Here is a 14,983-nt window from a genome sequence, read left to right on the forward strand (position 1 = left end):
ATATTCAGGAAAAAACGCATACGCCCTTTTTGGCCAACCAAGCAAGCTTGCAAAGGAAATCTGCACTACAATGAAGTCTCACTTCCCCCCGGTCAAAAGGGCCATCTGAAAAAAGTGTAAAATCCAGAAAGGCAGGACAGGCCATGGAGAACTGGGAGCCTTGTTATGCTGATGGGCGGGATGTAAATTGCCAACAACCACTCGGGAGAAGTGTATGGTGTTTCCTGAAACATCTAAAAAACAAAGCAACAGAACCTAGGGCACTTCCACTTATGGTCCTATAGCTTAGGGAAATTAAAATCAAAAAGACACAGCCACCCCAAAGTTTGGAACGGCTCTGTTTACAAGAACCTCATTTACAGTACAAGTTCAACATCGCAGAAAGTGAAAAATGGATAAAGAAGTTGTGGTATTTACTTACAAAGCAATATCACTCAGCAATGAAATCTGTGTCATCAGGCCCTCAGCAGCACAATGAGTGGATTCAGGTATGATGATTCTAACTGAAATAAGTCACACAGAAAAAGAAACATCATAAGATATCAGTAATACACGGAATGTAAACTTGGCTACACAGGAACTGAATTACAGAACAGAACAAGGTCTCAAATTTAGAAAACCAACTTATGCTTGCTTAAGGGGAAAGGTGAGTTGGGGTGCTGCATAAAACCAGAGATTGAAATGAGCACAGATAAAGTTCCTTAAGCCAAATATGGAATAGACAAGAGCTACTCCTTGCTCAACGAAATGGACTCAACACCGCATATTAAACGCCTAAGAATGTACCTGACTAGTAAGTATCTTAAAACCTATGGATTGCTATGTCTCCGAAAGAGAATCAAGCATGTGTACAGGGGCATAAACGCAGCAGTGATAGGATATGAGAGGTTCGGTGAGCAAATGAAGACCCTTTGAAGTCATATTGCATGGTACCCATTCCACGGGTTTCAACTACCCAGGTTTTAGGTATTCTTCCTTCAGCTAAAACATGCATGTGGAACCCAAGTATGATCAACCATGTGAATGGGAGACGTGTTCAAATATGTCTCAGTTTTCCTCCCCTGGTACTCGGGTGCAACATTCCAGACGCTTTACTAACACTCTCCCCACTTGGAAAGTCAGCGCCTTTAACCTCCTGTTTGGCCCAGTTTGCAATTTCTGCGGAAGATGAACAGGAATAGCGAGAACCAATGAGAGGCTAGCTGGAGGTGTCTGGACGGGCAAATTTAACTCTCATTTCCCACCAGGAAGAGGAAATAACCAAAGGCTCAGCGTGCCGTGCCGGAACCAGATTAGGGCCTGAAGCCATCCTGCGGTGTTGCGGCCAGCTCACAAGAAAGCGAGTTGGAGAAAGAGCTCAGGGGCACTGTAATTCACAAACCTGCAGAGTTATAAATGACAGCTATCGTCCAAAAATAGACTGAAGTAAGGCTGCCAAGAGGACTTGAAAGCGGGGCAGAATTGCAGGAAACCGATTTCAGGAGGTAGACTGGAATTGCATTGAAAGCATAGGAAAAGAGGCAGAACGTCCACAATGATGCACTTGGCCAAAAAGGGCGTATGCGTTTTTTCCTGAATATATTCAGGAAAAAACGCATACGCCCTTTTTGGCCAACCAAGCAAGCTTGCAAAGGAAATCTGCACTACAATGAAGTCTCACTTCCCCCCGGTCAAAAGGGCCATCTGAAAAAAGTGTAAAATCCAGAAAGGCAGGACAGGCCATGGAGAACTGGGAGCCTTGTTATGCTGATGGGCGGGATGTAAATTGCCAAAAGACACTCGGGAGAAGTGTATGGTGTTTCCTGAAACATCTAAAAAACAAAGCAACAGAGCCTAGGGCACTTCCACTTATGGTCCTATAGCTTAGGGAAATTAAAATCAAAAAGACACAGCCACCCCAAAGTTTCGGACGACTCTGTTTACAAGAACCTCGTTTACCGTACAAGTTCAATATCACAGAAAGTGAAAAATGGATAAAGAACTTGTGGTACTTACGTACAATGCAGTATCACTCAGCAATGAATTCAGGAAAAAACGCATACGCCCTTTTTGGCCAACCAAGCAAGCTTGCAAAGGAAATCTGCACTACAATGAAGTCTCACTTCCCCCCGGTCAAAAGGGCCATCTGAAAAAAGTGTAAAATCCAGAAAGGCAGGACAGGCCATGGAGAACTGGGAGCCTTGTTATGCTGATGGGCGGGATGTAAATTGCCAACAACCACTCGGGAGAAGTGTATGGTGTTTCCTGAAACATCTAAAAAACAAAGCAACAGAACCTAGGGCACTTCCACTTATGGTCCTATAGCTTAGGGAAATTAAAATCAAAAAGACACAGCCACCCCAAAGTTTGGAACGGCTCTGTTTACAAGAACCTCGTTTACCGTACAAGTTCAACATCGCAGAAAGTGAAAAATGGATAAAGAAGTTGTGGTATTTACTTACAAAGCAATATCACTCAGCAATGAAATCTGTGTCATCAGGCCCTTAGCAGCACAATGAGTGGATTCAGGTATGATGATTCTAACTGAAATAAGTCACACAGAAAAAGAAACATCATAAGATATCAGTAATACACGGAATGTAAACTTGGCTACACAGGAACTGAATTACAGAACAGAACAGGGTCTAAAATTTAGAAAACCAACTTATGCTTGCTTAAGGGGAAAGGTGAGTTGGGGTGCTGCATAAAACCAGAGATTGAAATCAGCACAGATAAAGTTCCTTAAGCCAAATATGGAATAGACAAGAGCTACTCCTTGCTCAACGAAATGGACTCAACACCACATATTAAACGTCTAAGAATGTACCTGACTAGTAAGTATCTTAAAACCTATGGATTGCTATGTCTCCGAAAGAGAATCAAGCATGTGTACAGGGGCATAAACGCAGCAGTGATAGGATTGGAGAGGTTCGGTGAAAAAATGAAGACACTTTGAAGTCATATTTCATGGTACCCATTACACGGCTTTCACCTACCCAGGTTTAAGGTATTCTTCCTTCAGCTAAAACATGCATGTGGAACCTAGAGTATGATCAACCATGTGATCGGGAGACGTGTTCAAATATGTCTCAGTTTTCGTACCCTGGTACTCGGGTGCAACATTCCAGACGCTTTACTAACACTCTCCCGACTTGGAGAGTCAGTCCCTTTAACCTCCTGTTTGGCCCAGTTTGCAATTTCTGCGGAAGATGAACAGGAATAGCGAGAACCAATGAGAGGCTAGCTGGAGGTGTCTGAACGGGCAAATTTAACTCTCATTTCCCACCAGGAAGAGGAATTAACCAAAGGCTCAGCGTGCCGTGCCGGAACCAGATTAGGGCCTGAAGACATCCTGCGGTGTTGCGGCCAGGTCACAAGAAAGCGAGTTGAAGAAAGGAGCTCAGGGGCACTGTAATTCACAAACCTGCAGAGTTATAAATGACAGCTATCGTCCAAAAATAGACTGAAGTAAGGCTGCCAAGAGGACTTGAAAGCGGGGCAGAATTGCAGGAAACCGATTTCAGGAGGTAGACTGGAATTGCATTGAAAGCATAGGAAAAGAGGCAGAACGTCCACAATGATGCACTTGGCCAAAAAGGGCGTATGCGTTTTTTCCTGAACATATTCAGGAAAAAACGCATACGCCCATTTTGGCCAACCAAGCAAACTTGCAAAGGAAATCTGCACTACAATGAAGTCTCACTTCCCCCCGGTCAAAAGGGCCATCTGAAAAAAGTGTAAAATCCAGAAAGTCAGGACAGGCCATGGAGAACTGGGAGCCTTGTTATGCTGATGGGCGGGATGTAAATTGCCAACAGACACTCGGGAGAAGTGTATGGTGTTTCCTGAAACATCTAAAAAACAAAGCAACAGAGCCTAGGGCACTTCCACTTATGGTCCTATAGCTTAGGGAAATTAAAATCAAAAAGACACAGCCACCCCAAATTTTGGGACGCCTCTGTTTACAAGAACCTCGTTTACTGTACAAGTTCAATATCACAGAAAGTGAAAAATGGATAAAGAACTTGTGGTACTTACGTACAATGCAGTATCACTCAGCAATGAAATCTATGTCATCAGGCCTGTAGCAGCATAATGAGTGGATTCAGGTACGATGATTCTAACTGAAATAAGTCACACAGAAAAAGAAACATCATAAGATATCACTAATACACGGATTGTAAACTTGGATACACAGGAACTGAATTACAGAACAGAACAGGTTCTCAAATTTAGAAAACCAACTTATGCTTGCTTAAGGGGAAAGGTGAGTTGGGGTGCTGCATAAAACCAGAGATTGAAATGAGCACAGATAAAGTTCCTTAAGCCAAATATGGAATAGACAAGAGCTACTCCTTGCTCAAAGAAATGGACTCAACACCGCATATTAAACGCCTAAGAATGTACCTGACTAGTAAGTATCTTAAAACCTAGGGATTGCTATGTCTCCGAAAGAGAATCAAGCATGTGTACAGGGGCATAAACGCAGCAGTGATAGGATTGGAGAGGTTCGGTGAGCAAATGAAGACCCTTTGAAGTCATATTGCATGGTACCCGTTCCACGTGTTTCAACTACTCAGGTTTTAGGTATTCTTCCTTCAGCTAAAACATGCATGTGGAACCCAGAGTATGATCAACCATGAGATCGGGAGACGTGTTCAAATATGTCTCAGTTTTCCTCCCCTGGTACTCGGGTGCAACATTCCAGACGCTTTACTAACACTCTCCCCACTTGGAGAGTCAGCGCCTTTAACCTCCTGTTTGGCCCAGTTTGCAATTTCTGCGGAAGATGAACAGGAATAGCGAGAACCAATGAGAGACTAGCTGGAGGTGTCTGGACGGGCAAATTTAACTCTCATTTCCCACCAGGAGGAGGAAATAACCAGAGGCTCAGCGTGCCGTGCCGGAACCAGATTAGGGCCTGAAGCTATCCTGCGGTGTTGCGGCCAGCTCACAAGAAAGCGAGTTGAAGAAAGCAGCTCAGGGGCACTGTAATTCACAAACCTGCAGAGTTATAAATGACAGCTATCGTCCAAAAATAGACTGAAGTAAGGCTGCCAAGAGGACTTGAAAGCGGGGCAGAATTGCAGGAAACCGATTTCAGGAGGTAGACTGGAATTGCATTGAAAGCATAGGAAAAGAGGCAGAACGTCCACAATGATGCACTTGGCCAAAAAGGGCGTATGCGTTTTTTCCTGAATATATTCAGGAAAAAACGCATACGCCCTTTTTGGCCAACCAAGCAAGCTTGCAAAGGAAATCTGCACTACAATGAAGTCTCACTTCCCCCCGGTCAAAAGGGCCATCTGAAAAAAGTGTAAAATCCAGAAAGGCAGGACAGGCCATGGAGAACTGGGAGCCTTGTTATGCTGATGGGCGGGATGTAAATTGCCAACAACCACTCGGGAGAAGTGTATGGTGTTTCCTGAAACATCTAAAAAACAAAGCAACAGAGCCTAGGGCACTTCCACTTATGGTCCTATAGCTTAGGGAAATTAAAATGAAAAAGACACAGCCACCCCAATGTTTGGAACCGCTCTGTTTACAAGAACCTCGTTTACAGTACAAGTTCAACATCGCAGAAAGTGAAAAATGGATAAAGAAGTTGTGGTATTCACTTACAAAGCAATATCACTCAGCAATGAAATCTATGTCATCAGGCCCTTAGCAGCACAATGAGTGGATTCAGGTATGATGATTCTAACTGAAATAAGTCACACAGAAAAAGAAACATCATAAGATATCAGTAATACACGGAATGTAAACTTGGCTACACAGGAACTGAAATACAGAACAGAAGAGGGTCTCAAATTTAGAAAACCAACTTATGCTTGCTTAAGGGGAAAGGTGAGTTGGGGTGCTGCATAAAACCAGAGATTGAAATGAGCACAGATAAAGTTCCTTAAGCCAAATATGGAATAGACAAGAGCTACTCCTTGCTCAACGAAATGGACTCAACACCGCATATTAAACGCCTAAGAATGTACCTGACTAGAAGTATCTTAAAACCTATGGATTGCTATGTCTCCGAAAGAGAATCAAGCATGTGTACAGGGGCATAAACGCAGCAGTGATAGGATTGGAGAGGTTCGGTGAGCAAATGCAGACCCTTTGAAGTCATATTGCATGGTACCCATTCCACGGGTTTCAACTACCCAGGTTTAAGGTATTCTTCCTTCAGCTAAAACATGCATGTGGAACCTAGAGTATGATCAACCATGTGATCGGGAGACGTGTTCAAATATGTCTCAGTTTTCGTACCCTGGTACTCGGGTGCAACATTCCAGACGCTTTACTAACACTCTCCCGACTTGGAGAGTCAGTGCCTTTAACCTCCTGTTTGGCCCAGTTTGCAATTTCTGCGGAAGATGAACAGGAATAGCGAGAACCAATGAGAGACTAGCTGGAGGTGTCTGGACGGGCAAATTTAACTCTCATTTCCCACTACGAAGAGGAATTAACCAAAGGCTCAACGTGCCGTGCCGGAACCAGATTAGGGCCTGAAGCCATCCTGCGGTGTTGCGGCCAGCTCACAAGAAAGCGAGTTGAAGGAAGGAGCTCAGGGGCACTGTAATTCACAAACCTGAAGAGTTATAAATGACAGCTATCGTCCAAAAATATACTGAAGTAAGGCTGCCAAGAGGACTAGAAAGCGGGGCAGAATTGCAGGAAACCGATTTCAGGAGGTAGACTGGAATTGCACTGAAAGCATAGGAAAAGAGGCAGAACGTCCACAATGATGCACTTGGCCAAAAAGGGCGTATGCGTTTTTTCCTGAATATATTCAGGAAAAAACGCATACGCCCTTTTTGGCCAACCAAGCAAGCTTGCAAAGGAAATCTGCACTACAATGAAGTCTCACTTCCCCCCGGTCAAAAGGGTCATCTGAAGAAAGTGTAAAATCCAGAAAGGCAGGACAGGCCATGGAGAACTGGGATCCTTGTTATGCTGATGGGCGGGATGTAAATTGCCAACAACCACTCGGGAGAAGTGTATGGTGTTTCCTGAAACATCTAAAAAACAAAGCAACAGAACCTAGGGCACTTCCACTTATGGTCCTATAGCTTAGGGAAATTAAAATCAAAAAGACACAGCCACCCCAAAATTTGGGATGCCTCCGTTTACAAGAACCTCGTTTACCGTACAAGTGCAATATCACAGAAAGTGAAAAATGGATAAAGAACTTGTGGTACTTACGTACAATGCAGTATCACTCAGCAATGAAATCTATGTCATCAGGCCCGTAGCAGCATAATGAGTGGATTCAGGTACGATGATTCTAACTGAAATAAGTCACACAGAAAAAGAAACATCATAAGATATCACTAATACACGGAATGTAAACTTGGCTACACAGGAACTGCATTCCAAAACAGAACAGGGTCTCAAATTTAGAAAACCAACTTATGCTTGCTTAAGGGGAAAGGTGAGTTGGGGTGCTGCATAAAACCAGAGATTGAAATGAGCACACATAAAGTTCCTTAAGCCAAATATGGAATAGACAAGAGCTACTCCTTGCTCAACGAAATGGACTCAACACCCCATATTAAATGCCTAAGAATGTACCTGACTAGTAAGTATCTTAAAACCTATGGATTGCTATGTCTCCAAAAGAGAATCAAGCGTGTGTACAGGGGCATAAACGCAGCAGTGATAGGACTGGAGAGGTTCGGTGAGCAAATGAAGACCCTTTGAAGTCATATTGCATGGTACCCATTACACGGGTCTTAACTCTCCAGGTTTAAGGTATTCTTCCTTCAGCTAAAACATGCATGTGGAACCCAAGTATGATCAACCATGTGAACGGGAGACGTGTTCAAATATGTCTCAGTTTTCCTCCCCTGGTACTCGGGTGCAACTTTCCAGACGCTTTACTAACACTCTCCCCACTTGGAGAGTCAGCGCCTTTAACCTCCTGTTTGGCACAGTTTGCAATTTCTGCGGAAGATGAACAGGAATAGCGAGAACCAATGAGAGACTAGCTGGAGGTGTCTGGACGGGCAAATTTAACTCTCATTTCCCACCAGGAAGAGGAAATAACCAAAGGCTCAGCGTGCCGTGCCGGAACCAGATTAGGGCCTGAAGCCATCCTGCGGTGTTGCGGCCAGCTCACAAGAAAGCGAGTTGAAGAAAGGAGCTCAGGGGCACTGTAATTCACAAACCTGCAGAGTTATAAATGACAGCTATCGTCCAAAAATAGACTGAAGTAAGGCTGCCAAGAGGACTTGAAAGCGGGGCAGAATTGCAGGAAACCGATTTCAGGAGGTAGACTGGAATTGCATTGAAAGCATAGGAAAAGAGGCAGAACGTCCACAATGATGCACTTGGCCAAAAAGGGCGTATGCGTTTTTTCCTGAATATATTCAGGAAAAAACGCATACGCCCTTTTTGGCCAACCAAGCAAGCTTGCAAAGGAAATCTGCACTACAATGAAGTCTCACTTCCCCCCGGTCAAAAGGGCCATCTGAAAAAAGTGTAAAATCCAGAAAGGCAGGACAGGCCATGGAGAACTGGGAGCCTTGTTATGCTGATGGGCGGGATGTAAATTGCCAACAACCACTGGGGAGAAGTGTATGGTGTTTCCTGAAACATCTAAAAGACAAAGCAACAGAACCTAGGGCACTTCCACTTATGGTCCTATAGCTTAGGGAAATTAAAATCAAAAAGACACAGCCACCCCAAAGTTTGGGACGCCTCTGTTTACAAGAACCTCGTTTACAGTACAAGTTCAACATCGCAGAAAGTGAAAAATGGATAAAGAAGTTGTGGTATTTACTTACAAAGCAATATCACTCAGCAATGAAATCTGTGTCATCAGGCCCTTAGCAGCACAATGAGTGGATTCAGGTATGATGATTCTAACTGAAATAAGTCACACAGAAAAAGAAACATCATAAGATATCAGTAATACACGGAATGTAAACTTGGCTACACAGGAACTGAATGACAGAACAGAACAGGGTCTCAAATTTAGAAAACCAACTGATGCTTGCTTAAGGGTAAAGGTGAGTTGGGGTGCTGCATAAAAGCAGAGATTGAAATGAGCACAGATAAAGTTCCTTAAGCCAAATATGGAATAGACAAGAGCTACTCCTTGCTCAACGAAATGGACTCAACACCCCATATTAAACGCCTAAGAATGTACCTGACTAGTAAGTATCTTAAAACCTATGGATTGCTATGTCTCCAAAAGAGAATCAAGCATGTGTACAGGGGCATAAACGCAGCAGTGATAGGATTGGAGAGGTTTGGTGAGCAAATTAAGACCCTTTGAAGTCATATTGCATGGTACCCATTACACGGGTCTTAACTCTCCAAGTTTAAGGTATTCTTCCTTCAGCTAAAACATGCATGTGGAACCCAAGTATGATCAACCATGTGAACGGGAGACGTGTTCAAATATGTCTCAGTTTTCCTCCCCTGGTACTCGGGTGCAACATTCCAGACGCTTTACTAACACTCTCCCCACTTGGAGAGTCAGCGCCTTTAACCTCCTGTTTGGCCCAGTTTGCAATTTCTGCGGAAGATGAACAGGAATAGCGAGAACCAATGAGAGACTAGCTGGAGGTGTCTGGACGGGCAAATTTAACTCTCATTTCCCACCAGGAAGAGGAAATAACCAAAGGCTCAGCGTGCCGTGCCAGAACCAGATTAGGGCCTGAAGCCATCCTGCGGTGTTGCGGCCAGGTCACAAGAAAGCGAGTTGAAGAAAGGAGCTCAGGGGCACTGTAATTCACAAACCTGCAGAGTTATAAATGACAGCTATCGTCCAAAAATAGACTGAAGTAAGGCTGCCAAGAGGACTTGAAAGCGGGGCAGAATTGCAGGAAACCGATTTCAGGAGGTAGACTGGAATTGCATTGAAAGCATAGGAAAAGAGGCAGAACGTCCACAATGATGCACTTGGCCAAAAAGGGCGTATGCGTTTTTTCCTGAATATATTCAGGAAAAAACGCATACGCCCTTTTTGGCCAACCAAGCAAACTTGCAAAGGAAATCTGCACTACAATGAAGTCTCACTTCCCCCCGGTCAAAAGGGCCATCTGAAAAAAGTGTAAAATCCAGAAAGGCAGGACAGGCCATGGAGAACTGGGAGCCTTGTTATGCTGATGGGCGGGATGTAAATTGCCAACAGACACTCGGGAGAAGTGTATGGTGTTTCCTGAAACATCTAAAAAACAAAGCAACAGAGCCTAGGGCACTTCCACTTATGGTCCTATAGCTTAGGGAAATTAAAATCAAAAAGACACAGCCACCCCAAAGTTTGGGACGCCTCTGTTTACAAGAACCTCGTTTACAGTACAAGTTCTATATCACAGAAAGTGAAAAATGGATAAAGAACTTGTGGTACTTACGTACAATGCAGTATCACTCAGCAATGAAATCTATGTCATCAGGCCCGTAGCAGCATCATGAGTGGATTCAGGTACGATGATTCTAACTGAAATAAGTCACACAGAAAAAGAAACATCATAAGATATCACTAATACACGGAATGTAAACTTGGCTACACAGGAACTGCATTACAGAACAGAACAGGTTCTCAAATTTAGAAAACCAACTTATGCTTGCTTAAGGGGAAAGGTGAGTTGGGGTGCTGCATAAAACCAGAGATTGAAATGAGCACAGATAAAGTTCCTTAAGCCAAATATGGAATAGACAAGAGCTACTCCTTGCTCAACGAAATGGACATAACACCGCATATTAAACGCCTAAGAATGTACCTGACTAGTAAGTATCTTAAAACCTATGGATTGCTATGTCTCCGAAAGAGAATCAAGCATGTGTACAGGGGCATAAACGCAGCAGTGATAGGATTGGAGATGTTCGGTGACCAAATGAAGACCCTTTAAAGTCATATTGCATGGTACCCATTCCACGGGTTTCAACTACCCAGGTTTTAGGTATTCTTCCTTCAGCTAAAACATGCATGTGGAACCCAGAGTATGATCAACCATGTGATCGGGAGACGTGTTCAAATATGTCTCAGTTTTCGTACCCTGGTACTTGGGTGCAACATTCCAGATGCTTTACTAACACTCTCCCGACTTGGAGAGTCAGTCCCTTTAACCTCCTGTTTGGCCCAGTTTGCAATTTCTGTGGAAGATGAACAGGAATAGCGAGAACCAATGAGAGACTAGCTGGAGGTGTCTGGATGGGCAAATTTAGCTCTCATTTCCCACCAGGAAGAGGAATTAACCAAAGGCTCAGCGTGCCATGCCAGAACCAGTTTAGGGCCTGAAGACATCCTGCGGTGTTGCGGCCAGCTCACAAGAAAGCGAGTTGAAGAAAGGAGCTCAGGGGCACTGTAATTCACAAACCTGCAGAGTTATAAATGACAGCTATCGTCCAAAAATATACTGAAGTAAGGCTGCCAAGAGGACTTGAAAGCGGGGCAGAATTGCAGGAAACCGATTTCAGGAGGTAGACTGGAATTGCATTGAAAGCATAGGAAAAGAGGCAGAACGTCCACAATGATGCACTTGGCCAAAAAGGGCGTATGCGTTTTTTCCTGAATATATTCAGGAAAAAACGCATACGTCCTTTTTGGCCAACCAAGCAAACTTGCAAAGGAAATCTGCACTACAATGAAGTCTCACTTCCCCCCGGTCAAAAGGGCCATCTGAAAAAAGTGTAAAATCCAGAAAGGCAGGACAGGCCATGGAGAACTGGGAGCCTTGTTATGCTGATGGGCGGGATGTAAATTGCCAACAGACACTCGGGAGAAGTGTATGGTGTTTCCTGAAACATCTAAAAAACAAAGCAACAGAGCCTAGGGCATTTCCACTTATGGTCCTATAGCTTAGGGAAATTAAAATCAAAAAGACACAGCCATCCCAAAGTTTGGGACGCCTCCGTTTACAAGAACCTCGTTTACCGTACAAGTGCAATATCACAGAAAGTGAAAAATGGATAAAGAACTTGTGGTACTTACGTACAATGCAGTATCACTCAGCAATGAAATCTATGTCATCAGGCCTGTAGCAGCATCATGAGTGGATTCAGGTACGATGATTCTAACTGAAATAAGTCACACAGAAAATGAAACATCATAAGATATCACTAATACACGGAATGTAAACTTGGCTACACAGGAACTGCATTCCAAAACACAACAGGGTCTCAAATTTAGAAAACCAACTTATGCTTGCTTAAGGGGAAAGGTGAGTTGGGGTGCTGCATAAAACCAGAGATTGAAATGAGCACAGATAAAGTTCCTTAAGTCAAATATGGAATAGACAAGAGCTACTCCTTGCTCAACGAAATGGACTCAACACCGCATATTAAACGCCTAAGAATGTACCTGACTAGTAAGTATCTTAAAACCTATGGATTGCTATGTCTCCAAAAGAGAATCAAGCGTGTGTACAGGGGCATAAACGCAGCAGTGATAGGATTGGAGAGGTTCGGTGAGCAAATGAAGACCCTTTGAAGTCATATTGCACGGTACCCCTTCCACGGGTCTCAACTCTCCAGGTTTAAGGTATTCTTCCTTCAGCTAAAACATGCATGTGGAACCCAGAGTATGATCAACCATGTGAACGGGAGACGTGTTCAAATATGTCTCAGTTTTCCTACCCTGGTACTCGGGTGCAACATTCCAGATGCTTTACTAACACTCTCCCGACTTGGAGAGTCAGTCCCTTTAACCTCCTGTTTGGCCCAGTTTGCAATTTCTGTGGAAGATGAACAGGAATAGCGAGAACCAATGAGAGGCTAGCTGGAGGTGTCTGGACGGGCAAATTTAACTCTCATTTCCCACCAGGAAGAGGAATTAACCAAAGGCTCAGCATGCCGGGCCGGAACCAGATTAGGGCCTGAAGCCATCCTGCGGTGTTGCGGCCAGCTCAAAAGAAAGCGAGTTGAAGAAAGGAGCTCAGGGGCACTGTAATTCACAAACCTGCAGAGTTATAAATGACAGCTATCATCCAAAAATAGACTGAAGTAAGGCTGCCAAGAGGACTTGAAAGCGGGGCAGAATTGCAGGAAACCGATTTCAGGAGGTAGACTGGAATTGCATTGAAAGCATAGGAAAAGAGGCAGAACGTCCACAATGGTGCACTTGGCCAAAAAGTGCGTATGCGTTTTTTCCTGAATATATTCAGGAAAAAACGCATACGCCCTTTTTGGCCAACCAAGCAAGCTTGCAAAGGAAATCTGCACTACAATGAAGTCTCACTTCCCCCCGGTCAAAAGGGCCATCTGAAAAAAGTGTAAAATCCAGAAAGGCAGGACAGGCCATGGAGAACTGGGAGCCTTGTTATGCTGATGGGCGGGATGTAAATTGCCAACAGACACTTGAGAGAAGTGTATGGTGTTTCCTGAAACATCTAAAAAACAAAGCAACAGAGCCTAGGGCACTGCCACTTATGGTCTTATAGCTTAGGGAAATTAAAATCAAAAAGACACAGCCACCCCAAAGTTTGGAACGGTTCTGTTTACAAGAACCTCGTTTACAGTACAAGTTCAACATCGCAGAAAGTGAAAAATGGATAAAGAAGTTGTGGTAATCACTTACAAAGCAATATCACTCAGCAATGAAATCTATGTCATTAGGCCCTTAGCAGCACAATGAGTGGATTCAGGTATGATGATTCTAACTGAAATAAGTCACACAGAAAATGAAACATCATAAGATATCAGTAATACACGGAATGTAAACTTGGCTACACAGGAACTGAATTACAGAACAGAACAGGGTCTCAAATTTAGAAAACCAACTTATGCTTGCTTAAGGTTAAAGGTGTGTTGGGGTGCTGCATAAAACCAGAGATTGAAATGAGCACAGATAAAGTTCCTTAAGCCAAATATGGAATAGACAAGAGCTACTCCTTGCTCAACGAAATGGACTCAACACCGCATATTAAACGCCTAAGAATGTACCTGACTAGTAAGTATCTTAAAACCTATGGATTGCTATGTCTCCGAAAGAGAATCAAGCATGTGTACAGGGCATAAACGCAGCAGTGATAGGATTGGAGAGGTTCGGTGAGCAAATGAAGACCCTTTGAAGTCATATTGCATGGTACCCATTCCACGGGTTTCAACTACCCAGGTTTTAGGTATTCTTCCTTCAGCTAAAACATGCATGTGGAACCCAGAGTATGATCAACCATGTGATCGGGAGACGTGTTCAAATATGTCTCAGTTTTCCTCCCCTGGTACTCGGGTGCAACATTCCAGACGCTTTACTAACACTCTCCAGACTTGGAGAGTCAGCGTCTTTAACCTCCTGTTTGGCCCAGTTTGCAATTTCTGCGGAAGATGCACAGGAATAGCGAGAACCAATGAGAGACTAGCTGGAGGTGTCTGGACGGGCAAATTTAACTCTCATTTCCCACCAGGAAGAAGAAATAACCAGAGGCTCAGCGTGCCGTGCCAGAACCAGATTAGGGCCTGAAGCCATCCTGCGGTGTTGCGGCCAGCTCACAAGAAAGCGAGTTGAAGAAAGGAGCTCAGGGGCACTGTAATTCACAAACCTGCAGAGTTATAAATGACAGCTATCGTCCAAAAATAGACTGAAGTAAGGCTGCCAAGAGGACTTGAAAGTGAGGCAGAATTGCAGGAAACCGATTTCAGGAGGTAGACTGGAATTGCATTGAAAGCATAGGAAAAGAGGCAGAACGTCCACAATGATGCACTTGGCCAAAAAGGGCGTATGCGTTTTTTCCTGAATATATTCAGGAAAAAACGCATACGTCCTTTTTGGCCAACCAAGCAAGCTTGCAAAGGAAATCTGCACTACAATGAAGTCTCACTTCCCCCCGGTCAAAAGGGCCATCTGAAAAAAGTGTAAAATCCAGAAAGGCAGGACAGGCCATGGAGAACTGGGAGCCTTGTTATGCTGATGGGCGGGATGTAAATTGCCAACAGACACTTGAGAGAAGTGTATGGTGTTTCCTGAAACATCTAAAAAACAAAGCAACAGAACCTAGGGCACTTCCACTTATGGTCCTATAGCTTAGGGAAATTAAAATCAAAAAGACACAGCCACCCCAAAGTT

The sequence above is a fragment of the Stenella coeruleoalba genome (genome assembly GCF_951394435.1).
Source record: "Stenella coeruleoalba genome assembly, contig: scaffold_32, whole genome shotgun sequence".
In the NCBI taxonomy this organism is placed as follows: domain Eukaryota; kingdom Metazoa; phylum Chordata; class Mammalia; order Artiodactyla; family Delphinidae; genus Stenella; species Stenella coeruleoalba.